Genomic DNA, 22,661 nt, shown 5'->3' with positions numbered 1-22,661 from the left:
ATCTTTATATATTAGAATTTAAGAAATATTTCCAGCACTTTGGGAGGCCGAGGTGGGTGGATCATGAAGTCAAGAGATCAAGACCATCCTGGTCAACATGGTGAAACCCCGTCTCTACTAAAAATACAAAAAGTTAGCTGGGCGTGGTGGTGCATGCCTGTAATCCCAGCTACTCGGGAGGCTGAGGGAGGAGAATTGCCTGAACCCAGGAGGCAGAGGTTGCGGTGAGCTGAGATCGCGCCATTGCACTCCAGCCTGGGTAACAAGAGCGAAACTCCGTCTCAAAAAAAAAAAAGAAATATTTCAACTGGAGAAGTTCAAAGCTTACATTTGGTAAGTCAGGATATAAAGAACTTAGAATTAGGAAAACTGGAATTGGAAATGTGCGTATTCTTACTGATTATTCCACAACTCTACTTTTTTCCCATTTTCACAATCTGTGATGAAGTAGGAGCCTGAAACTTTCTAAATAAGAATGCCATTTTAATAACATTTTAAACAACATGTTGAATGTAAAAGATCATAAACCTAATGTAGTTTTCCTAATTTTAAGTATGATTATGAGTTCTCATATTGTAAGAAGACTTGGTGATCAGCAATAACTTTGGACTGTAGAAAAGTCCACACTTAAGCATTCGTATTGTATTTACAAAAAGGTGTTAGTGTGTGTTACTATGTATGTATGAAAGTGTGTATGTATGTTGAGGAGAACTTAGCATTTGTTGAATAGAAAAACATGTAACTAACACAGAAAGATAGTTACATTTTGTCTAGCCTCATCTAATTTTTTATTGTGAAAGCCTTTGACTTGTAGGCTCATTTCTGTCCAGTTCTGAGCCAAGAGAACTAAGACTGAAAGAGAAATGTGAGTTAATGTGGGTTACACCTCCACCAGTGCAGGGCATTGGCACTAGGCTTATTATCCTGAGCCTGTCTCATGCTTGGACTGGCTTGGGCCTGAGCAATCCAAGCTGGAGCCACATCTCTTGATCTAGTTGTACCTTTCCCTTGATTGTGCTTTACTGAGTGTCATCCAGTTTAATTTGATGCAACTATGATCCTCACGAAATCCCAGGCCACAGGCTATATGCTTACTCTTTGGATAGCTCTTGCCATCCCTCAGTCAATCTTTCCTGCTAAGCATAAGCTATCTCATGTTTCCCAGCTGCGTATTTCCTGTACGTGAACACCAGATGGGATTACATCTGAGATTGTGATGCTGTCTTAGACAAAACATGTTGGTTTCTTGAGGGCTGGATCTACAGCCAGTTTAATTTTCTTAGCCTCAGCTTAACAACGTTTCGGTTGACTTCACATTCCATGTCAGCCCAACCAAAGAGATCCTAGCACGCCTGTGGTAAAGCTACATAGGTGTAACAAAAACCACGCTAAATAAGAAAGCTTACAAACATTTTGACTTCCAACGCAAAATTATTACTAGGGTAATTTGGATCATTATTCCTCTGTGAAACCATCACTCTGTGTATAAAGTTTAGTTGAGATGTGTCACTCAAGCCATTTGTTGTTGAATGTTTGCTGTTCTCTATTTGGGCACTGAAAAGATGAGATAATGGTGAAGAGCAGGTGTTTTTCCACCAGCAGGAAAAATGCAAATAATATGTATTTCATGATACCACATCCCTAATTACAACAGCAGAGATTTTAACAAGTTTTTGCTATTTTATTTTCCCTCTCAAATAGGTCAGGTGTTATCTAACCTAAAATGCCTAAACCTGCATGTCTTCTACACGTCTCTTATCTGACCAAAGACATATTAAATAGCTAATTATTTTTCATTATTAAGCTGCTTACACTGTAGTAGAATCATATATAATTTACAGTGCTATATAATATTTAGTACTTATAAATGGTCCATTTTTGTTTTGGATATATATGAAAGAATTAATCATCTGAATGTCATAAAATTATTTCTTTTAAATATAAGTTGCTAGTAATCAGCACATTTATTTTAATACAGACACATCATTTTCACTGTATTTATGATGTTTTATGTTACATGTAAGAGTAAAAACCCAGCAAAAAATGAAAAATTATATCTTATAATGTTTTAAGTCAAAGATACCTTGTGACATCTATTTATGTGGGTCTTTTACAAAAAATGAATATGGCAAATATTAGTTTGAGGAACAACTTTTATTTTAATAAAAATTTGATCACTTTTTAATGAAAACAAATCTGTAAGATAATACTTTTAATTTAGGTCATGTATTTGAAGTCTCTGATGAAGTGTATTGAACACTGCTTGATTAGCTTGAGCTTGAAAATATGCTATCCAATCAGCATTGAAAATAAATAGTTTTGGGGACAGTGGTTGATGCCTGTAATCTTAGCATTTTGAAAGGGTGAGGTGGGAGAATTGCTTGAACCCAGGGATTCGAGATCAGCCTGGGCAACATGGTGAAACGTTATCTCTACAAAAAATGCAAAAATTAGCTGGGCATGGTGGCAGGTGCCTGTAGTCTCAGCTACTTGGGAAGATGAGGCAAGAGAATCGCTTGAACCCAAGACGTGGAGGTTACAGTGAGCTGAGATCCTGCCACTGCACTCCAGCCTAGACAAGAGGACCAAGAGTGAAACCCTGTCACCATAAAAAGAAAAGAAGTAGTTATGTAATTTATTTTCTGCAGGTATTTTAGAAATGTATCAGTAATCTTGAGAGTAGTAGTATATGCTCTTTCAAAGCAATGTGCTCTTTTTAAGTGCACAAATTGGCTCAGTTAAATAAGAGCCCAAAGAGCAATACCCTATAATTCAAATGTTGACCTTCACTTAAAAGTCTTGTGACATTTACGTTTCCTGCTCCTTCTTACAAGAGTTTAATGTTGGAATTTTGTCATAACTTTGTATGTGTTCTCTCTGAGACAGTTCCTGTTGCTGGAGATTTGACTTTTCGTGGAGAGATGCAATTTATGGATTCTCCTGGTGTTCCAGTGGTTTCCAGTGGTTAGCAATCATTTTTGAGTTTCATATTTCTTTGACTTATGTTTAAACTCTGTTACTGTGCTATGCATATGGATATGTTGCTAATGTAAAAGTAGAGAATATAATGTATGACTTGGCATTATGGTTCTCTATACTGATGGTGTGTTTTTCATATTCTATGAAACGGGGATCAGAGAAGGTGAATTTATTTGATTAAAACAGTAAACTTCTTCCATTCTCCCAATACTCCCTCCCTACTTCCCATCCCCAGGCACCAAAGTTGAATGGTTGTAAGCAAAGGGGAGAGGAGGGTAGCAAGGGTGCCCTCCCATTATCAAGTTATTTTTCGCCATTGTGTGAATGCTATTTCTACTCAGATTTCCATAGTTCTTTATACAGAAATAATACTGTTTTTTTAATTTTGTTTTTATTGTCAACACTGCTTATCTTAATTCTTCCCCAAAAACACCTGGACAGACAGGACAATGGAACCTCCCCTAATTTTCTGTGAGTTCGCTGTGTTTGCACACAGTGACCTTGGAGTATGGCCTAGTTTGACTGAGGAGAGCTTTTTAAGAGGCTTTTGTGTAGAGAGGGGACTGGCATAAAGAGTTCTGGTTTTGTGTCTATGTTTGAAATTGGGTGTAAGGAAGGATAAGAGTGTATATAATGGGAGGAAGTGAGTAAAAAGAAGGATTTTTTAAAAATGTGTAAGTGGTTAGAATGCTATCATGCTAGCCTTCTTTACATGGCTTTGCTGAATTGTCCAATCAGCAAGTATATCAAGGAAAACCTTAAAAATTTAACCTGCAAATTTTTTTTGACATTGCCTTTAGCTTGAATAAATTAGAAGCAAATAAATAAATTTGTGTTCCAAACAGATTCATCCTTAAATGTAACGCTGTCCTCTAAAATGAGGCAAAAGCGTAGCCCAGTATCAAATTGAAGGGCTGATATGATTTGGCCATGTGTTCCCATCCAAATCTCACCTTGAATTGTAATAATCCCCACGTGCCTTGGGAGGGACCCCTTTGGGAGGTAATTGAATCCTGGGGGAGAGTTTTTTCCCATACTGTTCCAGTGATAATGAGTAAGTCTCATGATCTGTTGGTTTTGTTCCCCAGCACATGTCCTCTACCTGCTGCCATGTAAGATGTGCCTTTGCTTTCCTTCTCCTTTGCCTTCCACCATGAGTATGAGGCCTCCTAGCCATGTAGAACTGTGAATACGCTAAACCTCTTTCCTTTATAAATTACCCAGTCTTGAATATGTCTTTATTAGCACTGTGAGAACAGACTAATACCAGTCCATATATTCCTCTCACACTTTTTAAATTATGTTTAATTGGGAAACATTTAAGGCAAGAGCAAAATTAAGCAAATGTCAAAGGATTGCAGATATAACAAGTTTTTAGGAATTTTGTGGTGACTTTGAAAGCCAAATCTTGGAAGTTTGACTTTTGATTTGTTGAACATACCATCACTTTGATTTAATGTACTAATGGTTTGTATTATTTTCATGGAGTATTCAGGGTAATTTTGTGGCATAATTTAAGAACTACATCTATTGCAAATACTCATTCCAAATACAGAACTCCATCTTTTCATCAGCATGGTTTTACACTTACAGAAGGGTCTTGTGATTTATCTATTATTTAGGAAAGGTTTTGTTTTCAGACTATTGGCTGCTTACCTAAGAACTATCCAGTCTTGTTGATATCCTAGCAAAACACACCCTGTTGTGTCTTATTGCTTAAATATTCCCACTTCTAAAATTACCACTTCACCATTGGGGGTGAATGAATACACGATTACAATTTCAATTTGACAGTTTTAAAGGAAATGGCATAGGGATTTAATTAGACCCTCTCCATGTGCTTCATTGATTCTCAGATGGGTTTTCATTCTAGCATAAGCAGATGTGGATTCTAACATAGAAGTTAGAACTTCTTGTACCTGGTTGGGTTATTCAAACCAGTAAAACAGCCAACAGTTGCCTGAATATGCAAAATCTGAAAGCAAACTTGTTTGGGAATGCTGAGAAGTAGTTTTACCTTTTATCTTCTTTCCTTTTTGAAATAGGATTAATGCCATAAAAAAAAAATGATGTTTTTGGTTTCTTTTATGTGTTTATGGTGTGTATTGAAAAGGGAAATTAGGCTACAGTAGAATATTTTTATTTTGAGCAGTAGCAGAAACTTCTTGATTTTATTAGAAATTTAGAATTAATTAAAAAGAACCTCTGGTTTGTTCCTTACAGTCTTAGGTGATACTTGTCCTCTGGGCTGTTTAATTCTCTCTCCTCACCCCCATCAATGGTCAGTGTCTTCCCCATGGCCTTACCCTTCTTGCCCTACAAAAATACAGATGCGCCTTGATTTACAATTAGGTTACATCCCATAAACCCACGGTAAGTTGAAAATATCCTAAGTCAAACATTTATTATCTTTAAATTAAATATGTAAGTGTAAAGACAGTTATGCATACACGGAGATAAAAGAGATTCATTTGTTATGTAAATGTCCTTTTTACTTAATCTTTGCTCTACCTTGTATGTTGTATGGTTATATGGTAGATATTGCTTACGTATAATCTTCTACTGTTTTAAACTTTTTTCCTAAAAGAAATTCTCCCTTCCCTCTCTCCCTCCCTCCCTACGTTTCTCCTTCCCTTCTTCCTTTTCTCTGTCTTTCCCTTCTAATTAGCTTTCTTTTTTTATGTTCCTACAGACCACATTCATGATACACATACAGTTATTTAGATGCTATGCTGAATTAGCACTCTTTAAAGAAAGGTGCTTGACTGTTTACAATAGCAAAGACCTGGAATCAACCCAAATGCCCATTGATAATAGACTGGATTGGAAAAATGTGGCACATATACACCATGGAATATTATGCAGCAATCAGAAATGATGAGTTCGTGTCGTTTGTAGGGACATGGATGAATCTGGAAAACATCATCCTCAGCAAACTGACACAAGAACAGAAAATGAAACACCGCATATTCTCACTCATAGGTGGGTGATGAAAAATGAGAACACATGGACACAGAAAGGGGAGTACTAAACACTGGGGTCTATTGGGGGGAAAAGGGGAGGGCCAGTGGGAGGGGGAGGTGGGGAGGGATAGCCTGGGGAGAAATGCCAAATGTGGGTGAAGGGGAGAAGAAAAGCAAAGCACACTGCCATGTGTGTACCTACGCAACTGTCTTGCATGCTCTGCTCATGTACCCCCAAACCTATAATCCAATAAAAAATTAAAAAAAAAAAAAAAAAAAAAAAAAAGAAAGGTGCTTGAATTATGACAGTTGTGGGATTGAACCTGTGCTTGCCATTTACAAACTGTTTACCTATAATGAAGTAATTCAATCTTTAGGCACCTTTCACTTTTACATTCCTAAATTTATTATAGTAATACTAATGACTATCTAATAGGGTTGCTATGAAGAATAAAAATGAGATAGCTTGTAAAAGCCTTCCCAAGATCATACAGATGGTCCCCGATCTCGGATGGTTCAGCTTAGAAGTTTTAGACTTTACCATGGTGCAAAAGCAATGTGCATTTAGTAGTGACAATACTTAGAATTTTGAATTTTGATCTTTCCCAGGCTAGCAATATGCAGTACAATACTCTCTTATATGACCTATTTGACATTTAATTATAAAATAGGCTTTGCATTAGGTGATTTTGGCCAAGTGTAGGATAATGAAAGTGTTCTGAGTATGTTTAAGGTAGGTGAGGCTAAGCTATGGTAGGTTACATGTATTAAATGCATTTTCAACTTAGGATATTTTCAACTTACTATGAATTTACAGGGTGCAACCTCATTGTAAATCAAGGAGCACTTTTTTTTTTTGTAGGGCAAGAAGGGCAAGGCCATGAGGGAGGACATTGACCATTGACGGGGTGAGATGAGAGAGAATTAGCCCTGAAGAAAAGGATCACCTATGTCATCATGTTGCCTGAAAAATCTCTCATAAGAAAGCTGTGTTAGTTTGTGTAATCTTTGCATCTTTCCATTTTTTGGACATAATTCGTAATGTAGCTGTGCAATGTTATGAAAGAGCAGTGGACTGAGAGTTGGAACATTGGTGTTCTAATCCTGACCCTGCACTCATCAGCATGTGACAGGCCATTTTACTTTCTTAAACATCATCTTCCCTACTCACTAAACTTAGAGAATGAAATAAAATTATTGCATAGGACTCTTACAATTCTTAGAATGACACATATGATTCTAAGTTATTAAAACTTCCTTGACTGCGTAGAGTATAATTTTTTAATGTCAGTGTTTTTAGATCTGCTACAAAGACCATATAGACATTTTAGCTATGCACAGTGGCCAGAGGAGTGCAGAGAACAATTTGAAATACTGTAGAATTGAGCTCTCCTTTCTTAAAACTCCTCCGAGACCTGAGCTCAATTTGTAGGTTCTGGCAAATCTGCCAAGAACCACTGTATTCTATCATGTTTTGGGAGGGAGATAGTCTTTTATCCTCTTCTGAAAAGCATTGTATTAGAAAACAGAAGTACTGGGGTCCAAAGTGGCTCCCGCCGGAGCTCATGGCGCTCGCGAAGGCGAGGTCATCAGTTCAAGGCTAACCTGAGCAACCTGATTAGCTCAAACTGATTGGCAAAAAAAAAAAAAAAAAAAGGAAACAGAAGTACTGGGATCTACTCATGGTTCTATCACTGATTAGACAACTATGGGCAAAGTAAATGACTCTCTTCTTTGGACATCATTTTTCCTGTCTGTAAAATGAGCCAGATGTTCCAGAAAATCTTTGTATTCTTCTATTGCAAAACTACTCAATTACAGTCCTAATTAGGAACATCTGATGGATTCATGAGTTTTAAAAGTTTAGATCAGAAACCTCTCCTTAATGTTTCAAAGCAGGTCAAATTACAAATTTTCGATGAACAAAAATCCTGTTGCTATCATCACTCTTAACCACATATAATCATTTATCTTTCATGAAAAGAGTAATTGTTATATTGTAGATATGGACTTAAGGTCTCTAATGTGTTTTGAATTACTTAGAAACCACACTGACAGACACACACACACACACACACAGTGATCTTATAAATAATAAGTAAATTCTCTCCCCAACAAGGATACTAAATTTAGTCTGGAGAAGCATTCCACATGCTTTTAAACATATATTTAGTGTCTAATATGTCTAATAGCTAAAATTACTGTATCGTAATGCAGCTTTTTTTCCCTATATTTCCCCCTTTGATAAAGTTTTACAATATTAGGGTAGAGACTGATCCACATTAAGGACCAGTAAAAAAAAGAAGGTTTAATGTTACTAGGTTCGGCCTTCTATTTTCAATTGAAATACATTGCTCATTTTCTTAATTTTTGTTTAAGAATCACCATTGATTAAATAGTAAGTTTTCAAAAGGGAAAAAAAGAAATATTGATGTATTAAAAGTATACCTTGATTAAAATTGCTTCCTGACTTCGTAATTCATAATTGTGAAAACTGATGTCTTGAATCAAGGAAATACGATCAGTCACTGAAGTAGGGGGTAGGAATAATTGAGATATTCTTCCGAAGTCCCTGGTTCTCCTGGGAAGCTCTTCTGCTGGACCTTCCCTTTGAACTCTGGGATATCCTGGATACCAATAGGCAGCAGTGCCTCATGTGCAACATCTCTGCATTTGTATCCTGAGCCACTTTGATAAGTTCCTCTGATTAAACACAGTAGCACTATCCTACCCTCTGAAAACTGCTGGTGGAAATATTAAAACCATCACTCAGTTTCCCATGTTACACATCTCCAGATCTTATTGCATCGTGTAAACAAACTGCTTCTCTCCCACAAAAAGTAAGACACAGAGCTTTTAGAAACAGAGCTGCATTGAAAAATTTTCGAGAAGCAAAAAATACTCCTCACAAAAAAAATCCACAACAAATTAAGAAAAATTATGAATTTGCCAATCCACTGACAGGTACTTATTGGTACAATGTTGGGGAAAATTAAATAATAATAGTTATATGTATGAAATTAAACTTTGGAATCTATATAATCTTGGATTACCTGACCAGAAAGTGAAGTTAAAGATACATTCTGACACAAGGACCTTATTATAGATTTGAATTCAAATTCTGGCCAGTTTGGAAGTAATATTGTAAATCTTAAAAGTACAAAATTGGCTTGGTCTTAAACTTGCTATTGATTGTTCAAGTTGCTAAACAAAGGCTATGTTTTCCATCATAGCCACGTTGTACCCTGTTATTTAACATACAAACTCAGGAAGTCCTGTTATTCTGCTTTACTTAAGTGACATGAAAATTATACTTACAAGCTACCTAGATGCATGAAAAACTTCTTCAACATCTCCTATTTCCTCACACTTACTTACTTTTAAATATTCAGACATGGGTAAGGGTGTTGATGAACGGTTAGCAGAAAGTGTTTTAGGCCTAGGAGAGAGGAGATGAACAGTTAGCAGAAACTGCAAAAACTGTAACCCATTTTTGCAGTTTCTGCTAACTGTTCATCTCCTCTCTCCTAGGCCTAAAACATTCCCTTGAGGTTCGGCTATCAAGCATTCTACCCTAACTGTGTCCCGGCCTTAAAGTCTTGTGCACTCTGTTGAAGTTAGTTCACTTTAACAGATATTCACTGGATGATTATTATGGCCGAGGTGTCTGGGGGCATGACTTGTCTTTTCCCTGCCCACTTCAAACTCAACTTCTCTAACTCCTACTCTGCTGTGGATCCATTAGAAAACCACAACTGATCTTTTAGAAGCAATCGTATATAATGATGACTTTATATGTTAACCCTGCCAGTTAACGTCTGCCTTTAAATGGTGGTTGTCATGGCCTTTAAACTAAAGTCTTGTGGTCTTAGTTAACAGGAAGCAAGGTAAGCTCAGTTGAAAGTGCTCAATGCTTCTCAAATTATACCATGTAGAACTTTTTTCATACAAGAGGAGCAAAAGAGATATATTAGGAGCTAAAGTTAGCATCACTTTAATTTTAAAAATAATATAAAACAAAACAAGCAAATATGTTTAAAAATGAACTTTCCTTTCTATTACTAATTCTACCTTCTCTCTAGTTTTTTGAAATTATTATTTTTATAAATGACCCCAATAAACTTATTACGTGTTTTTCGGAAATCACCCTTGGAACAATAAAAGGGTGTCTAGAAATGATTGCTTAGCACATTACACTTCCAAGTTAGGATTACATTTGTATCATATCAATCAACCATTATCCATCCACAAATGATATCTACAGGAGCATTTTTCTGTAAGTATCAAATGCTGTGTTGAAAATCAGAGGAAATAAAATATTGGCGTTTGGTTGAATTGATCCAGTAAATCCACATACTCTAATAAGTCAGTCCATTTATAGGCATTAGTTGACACAAGAAATTTTTAAAATTGTGAATGAGAGACTCATCAGTAAGAACTGGGGAAGTATGAAATATTTCTCTTTAAACAAACGTCATTTATCTGGTGATTGAAGATTTGTTTAAGGAGAATAATTTGGAGAATTTTCTTCCATGCGTGAAGTGAGTTGATTGTTTGTTTCAACTGCAACTCAAAAAAAATAGCTACATACCTCAATAGTTCTTTTCTAAACCATGAATTATTGTACTATGATTTATAAAATCTGAAATAATACAACTGCTCTTTAAAATCGCAATGCATTGTGCTTCAGTGTTCAAGCAACAAATGAGGAAACCAGAATTGATTTGTTTTCATTTTCAAAAAGTACCTTGAGAAATCACTAATTTTGTTTATAGGATAGTTTACCTAATTTTAAAGTTAAATTCAAATTCTACAGATGGATTTCTTCTCTAAACATAAATATTTCTTATAGTTGGCCCTTTAAAATGGCATAAACTATTTGTATAGGCAAAGAAGCAAAGGAGCTGAAAGAAACCCCCTGAAAACTCCTCAAAGCATTTTCTTTTCATTGTGGAAACTGAATTTACCTTACAATTACTATAGTAAATGCTCTAAGAGTTTCCTAAATCAACATGCTTATGAGTTGTCTTACTGAGAATAATAGCACTTTTTACCTTTTTTGTCACTTTACGTTTTGTGGGAAATTTTAACTTCTTGGTAAAAAGTATTTTCATTGGAATAAAAATGGGACTTTCAGATGCCTGTCATTTTCTAAAATGCTTTGAAGTTTAAATTTTCTATGTATATCAAGAGAGTTAAGTCCCTCTGAACAGAGTGCACTAATGATAAATTTAAGATTTCAGGAATCAGCCTACAATACTGTTATAAAAACCATACTTGTTATTGACATCTCACAATCAGCTTTGTACAAATTTCATTTGTGACAACTATTTATTATACTTAAGTGGCAGGAAAAAGACTCCAACTCCGGAGTTTTAAAAATAGTGACAGGCACTGAATGTAGATGGCACTGGACCAATCAGATAATGTGATAAGACAGTGCTAAGAGGTCAAAGCAGTTGTGGCAAATGAAAGGAGTTAAGAAAGTACTCTTTGCTATTTAGTAACACTTCTTTTTTAACAAGAGTGCAACACTTCTGTGGGAGCCTGAGACAAGGTGCTGTGGTAGACAATTATAAGGTTGTCCCTAAGATTGCCTCCTTCCAGTACGTAACTCCTTCTCCTTGAGTATGAGCAAGACTAGTGAATATGATGGAATATTACTCTGATGATTATGTTATATGGCAGAAGGGATTTTGCAGGTGTAGTTAAGGTCCCTAATCATTTCACTTTGACTTAATCATAGGGAGATAAACCTGGGTGAAACTGACTACTCAGGTGAGCTCTTAATAGAGATCAGAAAGATTTAAGGCTCAAGAGAAATTCTCCTGCTGTCCTGGAAGAAGTAAGTTTCTGTGTGGTGAAAGGTTCTAAGCAACAGGCTACAGGACAAAGACCTGAAGGATGGTTCTAGCAGCTGAGTGTAGTCCCTAGCGGACGGCAAACAGCAGAATAAGGTTATTGATCATGTAACTGCAAGAAACTAGTGAGCTTGGAAGAGGACCCTGGAGTTGAAGGTGTGACTGTAGGCCCCCGCCAGTGAGTACCTTGAGGTCATCCTAGTGATATCCTGAATAGAGGACCCAGCTAATTCATGTCCAGACTTTCAAGCAAGAAAACTGTGAGTTGATAAATTTTTATTGTTGTAAGTTAAGACGTTTCTGGTAAGCTTTTACATAGCAATAGGAAAATGAATATAGGTGAGAATGAAGCTTTTATATGGACAGTACAGTTGTAAGGTTAAAGACAGGAGTATGAATGGCCCTGCCTCTAGAGGCTTCAGCTAGCAGTAATCTAGAGTGCAAATTTCTCTCTTCCCATGTCTTTCTCCCTCTCATCAAGTTTATGTGTATATAATAATATATTTTGTCTTTCTCAATATGTGTTATGTCTTTATGTATTGCAAACTTATCTATAACTCTTTATTTATTATTTATTTTTGAGAAGGGTCTAACTCTATCACCGAGGCTGGAGTGCAGTGGTGTGATTATGGCTCATTGCAGCCTTCACCTCCCCAGGTTCAGGTAATCTTCCAACCTCAGCCTGTCAAGTAGCTGGAAATACAGGCACGTGCCCCACGCCCAGCTAATTTCTGTAGCGGCGGGGTTTTGCTATGTTGCCCAGACTGGTCTCAAATTCCACCCACCTCGGCCTCCCAATGTGTTGAGATAAGAAGGCATGAGCCAACACACCTGGCCTATAACTCTTAATCCACATTTTTATCCATATCTATATCATCGATTAAGATTGGGCAACATGAATCTTCCATTAAATTAAGTTGCTGAGAAAAAAACTTTATTCAAGGTAAGAAACAATTGAGTGGGTATTATTATAATAATTGTCATATGTAACAGTTAGCATTGGGGTAAAAGAGATTTGACTTTCTCCATACCTGTGATGGGAAATCCATTATTAAAGTTTATTTTTTTTAAGACTTTATAGGTCGATAAAGATGGAGGAACATCTATAAAGTGAAGTGCTACACTATAAATTGGTAACACATTTTTTGCAGGAAATTTAATATCTTAATAGCCCTAGAAATGTGTGCAGCTATTATATTAGCATATTACATTTTTTGAATATATACTAAAATTTAATATATGAAAAGTATTTTATGCAACAAAGTGTTATCTGCAATATTTTATGCAATAGTTAGATTTCCCCATCCTCAGACATGAAAACCTAAATAAGGTTGATTTAGCAAACTTTTAGTATAAAAGCCCTCAGTGGCATATTATGCAACCATTCAAAGTATTTTAAATGAGATAGTAAATCATATGCAATAATTATCGGTGTAACAAGTTAAGGGGAAAAAATTATGCAGAATTGTATATACAATATGATTATAGTGATTTAAAAATTATCAATTGCAAGTGTGGTTCAAATCCTGGATAGAAATGTGTAATAATGTTTACAGTGATTGTGTTTGGATGATGGGACTATGGTATTTTTATTTTGCTTTTTGTTCCACATTTTTAGTATTTTAGAAAAATCTTTAATGAATATAGATAATTTTTTTGTTTTTTTGAGATAGAGTTTTGCTCTTGTTACCCAGACTGGTGTGCAGTGGTGCAATCTCGGCTCACTGCAACCTCCACTTTTCGGGTTCAAGGAATTCTCCTGCCTCAGTCTCCTGAGTAGCTGGGATTACAGGTGTCTGCCACCATACCTGGCTAATTTTTTTGTATTTTTAGTCAAGATAGGGTTTCACCATGTTGGTCAGGCTGATCTTGAACTCCTGGCCTCAAGTGATCCACCTGCCTCGGCCTCCCAAAGTGTTGAGATTACAGGCATAAACCACTGTGCCTGGCTGATGCTTTTTTAAATAATTAAAACACAAGCCATGCCCAGGATTTTTTTTTCCCAAAGAAAATAATATCCGAGACCCTTTGCCTTCTAAGAATAAATCCATGGTGATGATTGTAGTAGGCCTAACAAAAGCTAAGGGACGGTTAACCTGCGGTGATATAGAGGCACTTATTTCACATGTGCTGAGGAGCCCTGTGGCAGAGAGGTCAAACTGATGGCCTGTGGACCATAGTCCATCTGTAGATATGCTTTGCCCTATGTTTTAAGAAAATTTAAGACAACATTTAAAAACGAGAAAGTTTCATGTAAAAATCACATTTTTCATCTTCGCTTACAAATTTGGGTGCTCTATTGACATCAAGCTCATGTTCTCACATGGCAACAAAAGGCTGGGGTTGAGAATCTCATGTAGTTGAAGTATATGCCTTCCAGCTTACCACAGTCCACAGCTCCCAATGCCCTGCCTAATACCGAGACCCAGTATCAATTGCAGTTCATCATTGCACTTGCTCTTTTGTTATCCTTAAAGTGGAAAAACAATTTTTTTTCTGTGCTTTTTCTATCAAAAGTAGAAAATGAAAGATGGAGCCCGCTGTGCTTTCTTTATTTATGAGCTTGTTGGCATTTGTGATTGTGACCCCTGGGGAGGTTAAATAAATAATTGATTGAAAGCACCTAGTATAACCTGGGCCAGATACTTAGCATGTGTTAGTTTCCTTCTATATCCTTTCTTGTAGTTGTTTTGAAATATTTGGACACAGAATAAAGTGGTTGTAACATTCCCATGGATTCTTAAGTGGAACAAGCATCACAACAACATGTTGAAATCAAGCAGGAAAGACCTAGATTACATTTCTAATAATGCTGAAAATATAAAGAGAGAAGATAGTATGTTAACCATGTAGGTGACCCCAGTTTTCCCTTTCTGTCTCTACTGAAATCAGTGAAATTTCTCCCCAGAGCCAGGAAGGGGAGAAAACCATCCCCTACTGCAGTGTTAGGTTTCAACTGACTATGTATCCCTGGCCTCAGGGTGAGGTCAACTGTGCGAAGGAAAGTCACATTTCAGAACAGTTAAATATTTTTTCTTGCTAAACCACACTGAAGTCACTAATTCCATTTCTTTCCTGGCTGTATGTAGGTGAATGAGCAAAAAAAAAAAAAAAAATTCTGTATTGTTTTTCAGTCTTCGAATAAAGCCTAATTAAAGAAATATATAGTTTTTATTGAGCTGCAAGAAAAAGGGACATGGTGCACAATTAAGTTCACATTAATTATTAAAGCCATAAAATTATTAATGTAACAAATATTACACATTAATAAGAAATATATTTTGTCACCAACTGCTGCATAAAATTTCTCTTTCATAATCTATAATCCAAAGGAGAAATGGAAAAATAATGTGTAAAAAACATTATGTTCTAGCCCTAAGTTTATTTCTGTTGGAAGTAAGATGTTTGCCATATTTCAACACTATTATTTCTAAAATGCAATTGTTCTGAATCAGTTAAACAATAAAGTGGGAGAAAAAGGTATAATTGTGATGCTAATTGCTTTTATGTAACAAAGTTTTACTAGGGGGCTAAAAATATTTGTCAATCTGCCCAGTATTTTCCTCTGATAGAAGACCACAAGTTCAGTATGCAGAGAGGAGAGGGGCCTTCCTCCACACTCATTTCCTGTCTTCCCTGGCTGAGCTTGAAATATTCTGCTCTCATCCTCTTTGGAGAGAGAGAGATGACATTAAAGCCAGCTTTCTGATTCATGGATCGCCTACTCGGAAAATTCTCATAGTCATTAAAAGTCCTTTGGAGAATAAGAAATGATTATTTACTGCCCCCTCCACCCCGCCGCCATCCCCGGTCTTATTCTGTACTTCTTCTTATCAAAATCTAATAATCTGCTACACGATTGGCTGTTTGCGTCCGTGTATTCTGTAGGCTTATATAGTACACAGCATATCATAAGCACCAATGACTAAGGTCACAAGAGAGCTGTTTTGTTCAAATCAAGATTAAAGTTGCATGATTTATAAGTATCTTAATCAGATCTTATTGGTGAATTAATTTTAAAATGTTAGTAATTTCATCCCTGAGAGGTCTGATAAAAGTAAAAAAAAAAAGTTAGTAAATGTCTACTGTTGGGGAATGATACAAGGTGAAGGAGGTTTTCTACATCAGGATCCGGGAGGCGAAAGAGAATGTGTAAATAGAATACGCAATCGGCTCCAGAAGGGAACTAACAAAATCAGGTGGGAGTTCAAAGGTGAAAAATGAACACTTAGTTAGAAGAGTCAGGATAAACTTCTTGGAAAAGGTGACATTTAAGATGTGTGGTAATGAATGGGAGGGGTTTCAAGCAGAGGAAATATTCTGAATGTCTGGGTGGTTATACGTGCAAGAAGGCACGTGAGCAAATAGATGGAGTTTAGCCCACGCTTGAGAATAGCACATACTTCAACTTGGCTGAAACAATTTCCACACAAGACCTGGAAAATTAGGTTCCCAGAAGTGGGTTAGAGTTCTATCAAGGTGGCCTTGATAGGCCTTAAATGACAGGCCTGGAAAATTAATGGTCAAGGTCTGGGTGTTATCACTCTTCATGGAATGTGCTTTCAAGGTTGGTGCTATGTTAATTTAGTTTTGTGTTTTATTTAAGTGTGCTCTACTCCCATTTAGTAACCAACTTAGAGAGAGTTCTCTGGCTCCAGTTTCTTTTTCTTTTTTTTTAATGAATTTTATGTGTATAATTGAGGTTTACAACATGATATATTATAAGATACATATGGTTGGGTGCAGTGGCTCACATCTGTAATTCTTGAGCTTTGGGAGGCTGAGGTGGGCAGATTACCTGCGGTCAGGAGTTCAAGACCGCCCTGGCCAACGTGGTGAAACCCTGTCTCTTAAAAATACAAAAATCAGCTGGGCATGGTGGTGTGTGCCTGTAATCCCAGCTGCCAAAGAGGCTGAGGTAGGAGAATCACTGGAACTCCGGGAGGTGGAGGCTGCAATGAACCGAGAAGGCACCACTGGTACTCCAGCCTGGGCGACAGAAAAAGACTCCGTCTCTAAAAAAAAAAAAAAAAAATACACATAGATAGTAAAATGATCGTTGTAGTAAAGCAGATTAACATATTTATCATTCCCACATAGTTCCTTTTTTTTTGTGAAAAGAGCAGGGAAAATCTACTTGTTTTACAAAAATCCCTAATACATTTTTATTAACTTTAGTTGTCATGTTATAAATTGGATCTCTGAACTTGTTCATCCTGCGTATTTGCTACTTTGTGTCCTTTGAGCTGCATCTCCCCATTTCCTATCCTCCTTCATCTCCATGGTGGTAACCATGGTTTTATTCTCAATCACTGTATTTGAGCTCTTCCTAAAATATATTCCACATATGAGTGAGTCCATGCAATTTTTTGTGTGTTTGTGCCCAGCTTATTTTACTTAGCATAATGTCCTCTGGTCTCATCCACGTTGTGGCAAATGTCAGGGTCTCCTTCTTTTCTAAGACTAATATTCTATTTGTGTGTGTGTGTGTGTGAGAGAGAGAGAGAGAGAGAGAGAGAAAGAGAGAGAGATGTGTCTCATCTTTATTCATCCATTAATGGGCATTTAGGTTGATTTCATATCTTGGCTGCAATGAACATGGAAGTACAGATATCATTATGAAGTGGTGATTTCATATACTTTGGGTATATACCCAGAAAAGGGGATGGGTGGATCATCTGGAAGTTCCATTTTATTTTCTTTTTTTTTTTGAGACGTGTCTTACACTGTTTCACCCAGGCTAGAGTGCAGTGATGTGATCACAGCTCACTGCAGCCTCGATCCTGATCCCCTGGCTTCAAGCACTTTTTCTCTTGAAGACTCCTTAAGTATCTGGGACTACAGGAGTGCACCACCACACCTGTTGGTTTGTTTTTTTTTTTTAAATGTTTTAGTAGAGACAGGGTCTCATTATGTTGCACAGGATGGCCTTGAACTCCTGGGCTTAAGCAATCCTCCTGCCTTGGCCTCCCAAAGTGTTAGGATTACAGTTGTAAGCCACCACACCCAGCCTGGAAGTTCTATTTTTAATTTCCTTAGGAACATTCATACTATTTTCCATAATGACTGTACCAATGTACATCTCCACCAACAGTGTACTAGGGTTTCTTTTTCTCCACATCTTTATCAACATGTGTTATCTGCTGTCTTTTTGTTAATGGTCATCTTTACTGGTGGGGTGTGTGGTGACATCTCATAGTGGTTTTAATTTGCATTTCCCATATGATTACTGATGCCAAGCACCTTTTCATAAAGCTGTTGGCCATTTTTATGTCTTATTTGGAGAAATATCTGTTCAGGACGTTTGGTCATTTTTAAATTGTGTTATTTGTTTTCTGGAATTGAGTTGTGAAGTTGCTCACAAATTTTGGATATTAACTGCTTATCTGATATGTGATTTGCCATTATTTTTTTCTAGTCTATGGATTGCCTTTTAATTTTGCTGGTTTCTCCTTTGCTGTACAGGGCTTGCTAATTTTATATAGTCACATTTATTTATTTTTGGTTTTGTAATTACTTGTAATCCCTCCCAAGTAGCTGGGATTACAGGCATGTACCACCATGCCTGGCTAATTTTTTTTGTTTGCATTTTAAGTAGAGAAAAAGTTTTGCCATGTTGGCTAGGCTGCACTCGAACTCCTGATGTCAGATGATCCACCCGCCTCAGCTTCTCAAAGTGCTGGGATTACAGGCGTGAACTACTGTGCCTAGCCAATAGCCTTATAATTTTAATTCAGAATTGTGATGCCTTCAATTTTCTTTTTGTTTCTCAGTATTGCTTTGCTATTCAGAAAGTTTTGTAGTTCCATTTGAATTTTAGGATTATTTTTTCTATTTCTGTAAAGAATGCTATTGTAATTTTGATAGAGATTGAGTTAAATCTATGTATTGTTCTGGATGGTATGGACATTTTAACAATATTGGTTCTTCCCATCCAAGAACATAAGATATCTTTCCATTTATTTGTGTCTTCAGTTTTTCCATCTGCTTTTTATAGTTTTCAGTATACAAACCTTTTGCCACTTTTGTTAAATTTATTTCTAGGTTTAAAAAGTTTTATTGTAAATTGAATGATTTTCTTGATTTATTTTTCAGCTAGGTTATTATTTGTATATAGAAATCCTACTGATTTTTGTGTAACTTTACTGAATTAATTTATTAGTTCTAACAGTTGTTTTGTGAAACCTTTGGGATTTTCTATATATATAAGATCATGCCATTTGCAAGTAGAGATAATTTCAATTCTTCCTTTATGATTTGGATGCCTTTTCATTTATTTTCTTTTGTGATTGTTCTTGCCAGTACAACTAGTATATGTTGAATAGAAATGGTGAGAGTGGGCAACCTTGCCTTGTACCAGATTTTAGTGAAAAAAAATCTCATTTGTCCCTGAATGATTATGACAGCTGAGTTTTTAAATAAATGGCCTTTATTATTTGTGTTTTTTAAATTTTGTATCATGTTGAGGAAGTTTCCTTCTATATCTAAATTATTAAGAGTTTTCAGCAAGGAAGAATGCTGAACTTGGTCAAATCCTTTTATTGCATCAACTGACATGATCATGTGGTATTTAATCTTTCATTCTGTTAATGTGATGTATCACATTGACTGATTTGCATATGTTAAATCAGCCTTGTATGGCGGGGTCATGATGTGTAATATTTTTACTATGCTGTTTAATTCAATTTGCTAACATTTTATGGAGGATTTTTGTACCGATATTCATCAGAAACATTGGCCTGTAGTTTTCTTTGTTTCACAGTGTCTTTGCCATGCTTGAGGTATCAAGGTGGCTCTGGTTTCTTTTGTATGTTTCATGGTTCTTTGCTTATAGTAAATAATTGCTACCAATACTTAATGTATCCATTTTCTTTTTATTTGTTTGCTAAATTTCTTGGCTGTTCTCTACCACAAGGTATCAGAAAGTATTATACACCATATTAACTTTTAAGAACATCATGGAGTGAGTATAATCGTTTTATACCCAGTCACAATTAAGGTTGCAGAAATTAAGAGGTTTGCTCAATTTCTTCCAATGAGACCAGACTCACATGTTTTGATTTCAAGTCCTGGACTGTTTTCCACTGTTTTGGTTTCTAGAACATGAAGGCTTTAATATTCTGTAATATCAATCAAAAGGAAAGAAACAAAGATGCATTTTGGGGATAATAAGAGAGAAGCTCAAAAGAAGTTATCTTCCTACACAAATCTAAATTTCACTTGAATCCAAGTGTTCAGTGTGATTCAGTCAATCTTTCTCATAGATTTTCTTTTGCTTATGTACTTTTTAGTATCTCATCTTATCCTGGATTTCCAGAAAAAGATATGTGGAAAATCTTTTCATAACAAGATTGGATTATTATAATAATAGCTATTATTCACTCTTTTATCATTTACTGTTTGCCAGTCACTTTATAGATGCTTTACACATATTATGTTTATTTCTATTGCAATTCCACAAACCCATTTTATGAAGAAATAACTTTCTTCCTCCCCAACCCCTGGCTTTATTGTGGTATAATTGACAAAAATTGTACATATTTACGATATACAATGTGATGTTTTGATGTGTGCATACATTGTGAAATGACTAACATAGGCTAATTAACATATTCACCACCTCACATAGTTCCCATTTTGTGTGTATGTGGCGAGAATATTTAAGATCTACTCTTTTAGTAAATTTCAACTGTTTAATACAGTATTATTAGCTATAATCACCCTGCTGTACATTAGCTCTCCAGATTTCATTCACCCTCTATAACTTAAACTTTGTAGCCTTCAATGTACCTCTCCCCATTTCTCCCACCCTCCAACCTCTGGCAAACACCATTCTAGTGTCTGCCTCTACTAGTGACTTTTTTGGATCTTTCATACACATGAGATTATGCAATATTTGTCTCTCTCTTCCTGGTTTTTCCAATCTATTTCTGCCTTCAGATTCTGAGACCTTTCCTCTTGTCTCCAAAGCTACTGGTTTCTAGCCAGAAACATGCTTACTATGTCTATTCTACTACTCTTTTCTGAATACATGATTTAGATTAAGCTCTAATCCTATAGCCTTAGACAAGAAGACTCATCAAATCATTTCTATTTATTGCCTATTTTTTCTTTCTTTCTTTTCTTTTTTTTTTTTGAGATTGAGTTTCACTCTTGTTGCCCAGGCTGGAGTGCAATGGTGCCATCTCAGCTCACCACAACCCCCACCTCCCAAGTAGCTGGGATTACAGGCATGTACCACATGCTCAGCTAATTTTGTATTTTTAGTAGAGACAGGGTTTCTCTACGTTGGTTAGGTTGGTCTTGAACTCCCAATCTCAGGTGATCTGCACTCCTTAGCCTCCTGAAGTGCTAGGATTACAGGTGTGAGCCACCACACCTGGCCCTGTTGCCTATCTTTTAAGTCCCCATTGTGTGCCTGATTCTAATTAATTTCATAGAAGCTACTGAAAGACAAGAGTGCAAGATATGCTTTTTATCTTGCAGGGACATAAACTTCAGTTAAATCAAATACAAAATTAGTGAAAGGGAGAGTGGTATCAATATGGGGCCAAAATTATACATTCTAGAAGGTTGGTAGAGGGAAACTAGGAGATGAGAATAAAACTGCACTTTGAAAATTGGGTAGAATTAGGATGAGTGGGAAGCAGTGGGGATTTGGTGAGAGTGATAGAAAGCACTGTGAAAAAAGGGTGCTGGCTTGTGAATGCATTTGTTTACTAAAATGCTTCTAACTCTTTGAATTCACTCTTGGTTCTTCCTAATGACCAATCAAAAACAAAACAAAACAAAACAGAACAACTGTTTTTGACCCACTCTGTGTGGTCATGGGATGAAAGACTAATAGATTAGGTGTACTTCAATGTCAGAAATCAAGGGACACACTAATAAGCCTAAAGGTAAAAGCTATTGTTATTGGCAGTTCAAGGACATGCTTGTGCAAGACAATCATTCTAACCTAAAATGCTAACCTCCATCTGGTTTGGGCTAATTTAATGTGTGGGTGGAGGTGTGAGATTTACAATCCTTTGAAGACTGTAAGGCAGTAAGTATTTAACCTCAAGAGAGTGTGATTTCTATTGCGTCAGTTAAAAGTAAACAAACACACATTAAAAAAAAAAAAAAAAAACTGGTAGCACCACAAACATGTACATCACCTGTAACCCAATTCTGGCTGGATGATATTATCACATTTTTTAAAGCTCACAACATAGACATCTTGGGCTTAATCACCTGGGATAAATATGTTATGAAAATGTTGAATTGCTTCAAATTGTTTTCACTTATATCGGGTAGTTTTACATAAGGTAGGGGAGAATTGATAGACAATGGATTCATCACTGGAAATCCCCATTCCCCTCATTCATTTTCTAGCTGCCTGCAGATTGCACCTAAGTCTTTTCTATTACTTTTTCTCACATCTTTACTTCAGCTTGTAGAGCGATGCCAGCAGGGTTAGGCTTCAAATAACTTGGGGTTCTGTTAGAAATGTCAGTGTCCAGGCTTTCTTCTCAGGGTCAGATTGCATTGATATGAGTTGGGCACAGCCATGGATATTTTTTTGAAAGGCCTCTTGGTGAATCTAATGTGCATACAAGGTTAAGAAACATTGATTTAGAATCTTCAAATGTAGAAAGGTGGATAGGCTTTAGTCATGTGACAAGTAACATAGAAAAGGTTATCAAGCTGAAGCCTTGTAAAGCTTTCTAGGGAAAATGAGAACTATACCAATGGACTACCAGTTCTACCCTAAAAGCCCTAAAAGGTAGAAGGCTTGCAGATACTTGCCTAATGACCATTAAAAACCTGCATCTTTTCTCCAACTCCTGTGCCTTTCTACCAAATTATTTAATACCTG

General features: G+C 36.3%; 1 long non-coding RNA gene across 6 annotated transcripts in view; it reads left to right on the top strand.

Annotated features, from left to right (window-relative positions):
* The window catches only part of LOC103791509 (uncharacterized), a 520,065-nt gene that overhangs the window by 80,779 nt on the left and 416,625 nt on the right, over positions 1-22,661 (top strand). Inside the window, exons 5-7 of one of the 6 annotated variants that reach the window (XR_004740113.3) lie at positions 2,887-2,964; positions 5,672-5,961; positions 6,805-8,401. The exons of 4 other annotated variants lie outside the window; for them this stretch is intronic. This is a non-coding gene — a long non-coding RNA (uncharacterized LOC103791509). Of the gene's footprint in view, positions 1-2,886; positions 2,965-5,671; positions 5,962-6,804; positions 8,402-22,661 lie in introns of those variants that run through there. One more of the 6 variants, XR_004740114.3, reaches the window with a different exon arrangement.

The sequence above is a fragment of the Callithrix jacchus genome, chromosome 2 (genome assembly GCF_049354715.1).
Source record: "Callithrix jacchus isolate 240 chromosome 2, calJac240_pri, whole genome shotgun sequence".
In the NCBI taxonomy this organism is placed as follows: Eukaryota; Metazoa; Chordata; class Mammalia; order Primates; family Cebidae; genus Callithrix; species Callithrix jacchus.
Note: the sequence above shows the minus strand (reverse complement) of the source record. Positions and strands in the feature narration are given on the sequence as shown.